At 33.8% G+C, this 4,782-nt stretch overlaps 1 long non-coding RNA gene across 1 annotated transcript; it reads right to left on the bottom strand.

The window, feature by feature from the left end:
• Positions 1-588: 588 nt before the first annotated feature.
• LOC147842792 (uncharacterized) lies at positions 589-4,552 on the bottom strand. The gene is made up of 3 exons (XR_015498665.1): positions 3,775-4,552; positions 3,274-3,732; positions 589-1,226 (listed from the first exon to the last, which is right to left on the bottom strand). It is a non-coding gene; the product is annotated as an uncharacterized LOC147842792 (long non-coding RNA).
• Positions 4,553-4,782: the final 230 nt, after the last annotated feature.

Genomic DNA, 4,782 nt, shown 5'->3' with positions numbered 1-4,782 from the left:
CTAAAGCATTAAAACATACGTGTTTTTTATTTTGTTTTAGAAATAGTGTATGCTGTTTAATGACAAATTGTAACAGCTCAGTGAAAAAACAGACATGCATTTGAACACCTCATTGGTGAATCTGCCCTCAGCGATTGCCTTTTGCAGCTTGTTGAGTCAATATTTATGGCCATTAATTAGAGCGTTCTTATAGACTTTCTTTGCTTTATTTATGAGTATACTTGTCACCAATTGTGATTGTGGGTGTTTATTAGGTACTTTATTATATGAGCTTGAACACAGCTGAATCATGGTATACAATAAAAAAAGCTTTAGTGGATATGTTTGGTTTTAAAAACAGATGTGTCTGAATAATGAGCATTGCTAGGAGGTGTTTAGGCTGTTGAAAGTGAGCAAGCACTATTTTGCCATCACTATTCCCACAGTAAAAAACACACTCACACAATCAGTCAAAATATACTGCAGTGATGCAATGATTATAATCTTTATAAAGTCATTAAGCCGCATGATTTACATGGACATATGTGCAATCCATATAAATTACAGCATCTGCAAGCACCGTCCTTTGCGGTAATGACAAAAATTCACAAATGAGCAACATGCACATGTAATATTCATGCTCAACGTGACTGCAGTAGAGAGGAAGACTGGCTCTACGCTCACACCTCTTTTACCACAAAAAGATGTCCTTATTCCATTTCTACATGAGCTAGCTCTAAAAAAGAATAAAAACAGACACAAATGAGGATCTGTACTGTATTTTTCAGGTGCTTCCATTTTTTATTTATTTATTTTGGTAATTTATTCAGCATTTTAAATGTCTATGCAAAACCCTCTAAATCCATCAGACCTCTTTTTTTGTAAATGAGCATTTTCCATCTGGCTCCTTTGATTAGGTTCAGAAGTTTCTTTTAATAGATCATGAAAAGGTTATTAGCTAGTAAATAAAAATACCTTTTTCAAAACTGTCACTTTAGACAATTCTTTGTTTTATTTATTTATTTTTTTTTTTGGTTTTTGGATTTTATTTTGCATCAAAACCAGCTAAATCCACTTGTGCTTTTTTTGCAAAACCCTCTAAATCCATCTAGGATTTAGGACAGTGTAATTAGCTAAAAAATCACTAAAGATGCAATTAAAATTTATTTTACCAAACATAAAACACCTCAAATTAAAAAAATAAAAATCTGTCAAGTAAGTGGCGGTTCATTCTACTGTGGTAACCCCTGATAAACTGGGAACAAAGCAGAAGGAAAATTAATAAATGAAATCTGTCAAGTGCATTAATCAACAACATTAAAATTGACATTAATTAAATCTAAACACTTTCTGATATTCAGGATTTAGATTTACATTTACATTTAGTCATTTAGCAGACGCTTTTATCCAAAGCGACTTACAAATGAGATTTGATGTAAGTAGAGCAATGTAAACATTGTAAACTGAGCTTGTTAGATTCCAATAATGTAGTGTAAACACATTGTGAAACATCAATATCAAAAGCTTATCTGAAGTATAGGTAATATGAAGTAATATAAATAATGTATAGTTTTATACATCATATTTATCTTTTAAAAAATAGCTTACGTTAGCAAATAAAACAAAAGGCAAAAAGGGGATGTCTTTCAAACACTTTTGGAAGCTGTCATTCATCATTCTCACCATACTCACAGTCTTGGACTTTTTTCATCTCTTGCTTATCCTTATATTATCCATGTGGGATAAAAGAATGGCATCTTCGTCTTTCATGAATTGCAGTTGCCGTTTAATGTATAGTAAATTGGACTAATTGAAAATAGCGTTGGAAAAATTTTTTATGAATGGATCTTACACTTCTGACTGTACAGTGTGTTTTCTTTTTCTTGTAATACACATAGTTTTGAAATAAGGGGTGTTTTCATTTACCATTCACTGACAGTCCGACAGTCTCATCCAATTCCTCAAATTCCATCTTTTAAAATCGGAAACAGGATGAAACAGTCTCCTCATAAAAAGCTTTATTAAAAACATATGATTCGATCCGCATGATTCGATCTGGTTTTCAGAACATAGCAGCTTTTGCTGTCTGAGGCAAGTGGCGTTTAGAGGCTATTATTTCTGAATGCCTTGACGCTGCAATATAGATTATTTGTAGCAAAACTATTTGTTGAACATGTACTATCTCCCTAAAGCATTCAATCAATGTCGTTAGCTCATTTTTGGCAGAAGTGGCGATTAGCGGCTTTTGCATCTGAACTCTTCATACACAGTTGCACTTTTAGTTGTATATACATGCATATGTACAGTATAAATGTAGTTGTGCCTGACCTACATTCGATTCTGACTAAAATAGCTAACAAAGTAGAACTGGTTAATTTGGATGTTTCATTTATTTTATAATATTAATAATACTTTAATACTTTTTATATTTAAAATATATATACTAAATTGCAACATTTTTTTCATTACACAATCACAACTATTTAAATACATAACACATTAGAGCAAAAAAATTAATAAATATTGCATGCAATATAATGATGACTTTAAGGAGCTACTTTGAGTAATGGCATATAATAAAAAAATGTTAACTATAATAAATATTATTTTGATAGCAATAAACATGCAGTTAAGTGTCCTGAAAACATCTCAATTATTTGCATATTTTAATATGGTAACATATATTTTTATCACAAGGGACATCAAAGTCTTGACCTGTAACGACGGGAAATGACACATACAACAGAAGGTAGGATCCAAATGCAGGTTTAATCGTAGTCAGGCAAGCAATGGTCAATACAGGTGTAAACAGGTATATTGAGACAGTCCACCATTAAAAAATATCATCAGGCATACCTCGTTCAACGTGGTTAGATGAGCCAGATTAATAAAGTCCTCAACATATTTTGGATTGACCATGCTCCCTGACGCAGGCACATGATTTTAATTCCTGCTGGATCCATTGTGTGGCCGAGTCTTCTTTAATCACGGGGACTGACACTGACAACAGAAGGTAGGATCCAAATGCAGGTTTAATCGTAGTCAGGCAAGCAATGGTCAATACAGGTGTAAACAGGTATATTGAGACAGTCTAGAATCGTAGTCATGTAACAGGTGGGAAGTCGTAAGGCAGGCGGCAGACTAAGACAAAACAAGGCTAACAAGGCTAAGGTCAATAAACAGGATAACAAGACAAGGAGAATGCGTTGTAGTGTTAACTGTAGTAGTAACGTGACTGCAGTACATGACTACGATTCTGGACTGTCTCAATATACCTGTTTACACATGTGTCACTCCCTGTGGTTACATGACCAATACCCATTTAAATGTGAGATGTACACAGAATTATTATTTTTTAAATTAATTACAACAGAAGGTCAGTCAGGAGCGCACAACTGAATGTGCTGAATAAAATAAAATTATAGAAAAATGTATTTTATTTATTTAAAGGGGTGATCCAGAGTGTATTTTTAAGGGGTCTAGTTCTGTTTATAAGATGCAAAGCAATGTGGGCTCATGCTTCATACATAAAAAAAAAAATCATGAATTTTTTTCATATATGTTACTTTGTTTATATACTGGTACTTAGCTAACATAAAAATGTCTGTCATGTTTACTAGTTTCTCCGAAAGGCCCGCCCCCTGATGTGCGGCTTCACGTCACCAGGGAAAGTGTCATGCCTGCACAAGCACTCGCTTTTGGGTTGTGTAAATACTGTCAATCAGAGTAGCTGTTAGCCGTGTCAGTTTGTGCCTGAATCAGACAGAAAATGACAAAGAAAATGAAAAGCTAAACCTCACTCTGCTCTGACAAGTGTTTCACATACATTTGGAATAAGCAAGTGCAAGTAATATGAAACGTTCAAGTATCTTTTGCGAGTGTTATTTGAGATTTAAAACAGGGAAAGTGGCTGCATAGAGAGACACTTTAGCTCTGGTGAAGATTTGTGGGTGTTTACAACGGTTTGACGGATAATTATTAATTTAGAACTAAATTGTTAGCGGTGCTAAATAGCATTTCTCATTGTTTACATCCATGCTACAACATTCCATTAACGCTTGAAACTGTTCATGTAATGGATCAATTATAATAAATAAAAATACTTACAGTTTGTGGCTCACAAACCACAGCTTCACCTATTATTGTTGGAGCTGCTCCTTCTTTGAGAAGTTTTTAGCTGAATCCAGCACTAAACTGGGAGAGATTCTGGAAGCTGTCCTTTGTCAAATGCTAGCTATAATTTTTTTTTGAATTCTCTAAATTATAGTTAAAATTTTATTGTAAGCACTTCTCTCTTTGTGTCGTGTCCTTTGGAGGCCCAAATACAGAAACAGAAGAATCTTGTGAAAAATAGCAGCATTTAAACGGCATATTAGCTTTCTCCGCTATAATATTACAGCACCTTGAGCCCCACCCCTTTGCTGTGGGGTGTGAATGTGCATGGTGAATGCATGTGATCTGAAGCACTTGTTATGTCACTAGTCCGGATGTTTTATTTTATTTTATTTTTTGTAGTCTCCAAACTTCATTCGCTGTAGGCTTTGCTAAGGTAACTCTGAAAAAGCCAGTGTTTCCCATTGCATTGAATTTTGAGCGTATTATATTCAGAAATGTTGTTTACTCTATGTAACCACATCTATATACACATGAACTAAAGTTTAAAATATGATATCATAGTGGACCACCCCTTTAAAACAAATAAGACATTTTATTTAGTTATCATGTTTTACTATTTTGTTCATGATTGTGGTGTTTAAGACTATTTAGTTCAGTATTATTCTGTCTATGCTATTTCCAGTGACT

This window comes from Danio rerio, chromosome 8 (assembly GCF_052040795.2).
Source record: "Danio rerio strain M-AB ecotype USA chromosome 8, GRCz13ab, whole genome shotgun sequence".
Taxonomy (NCBI): domain Eukaryota; kingdom Metazoa; phylum Chordata; class Actinopteri; order Cypriniformes; family Danionidae; genus Danio; species Danio rerio.
The sequence above is the reverse complement of the archived record's forward strand: the minus strand, read 5'-3'. Positions and strand labels throughout refer to the sequence as shown.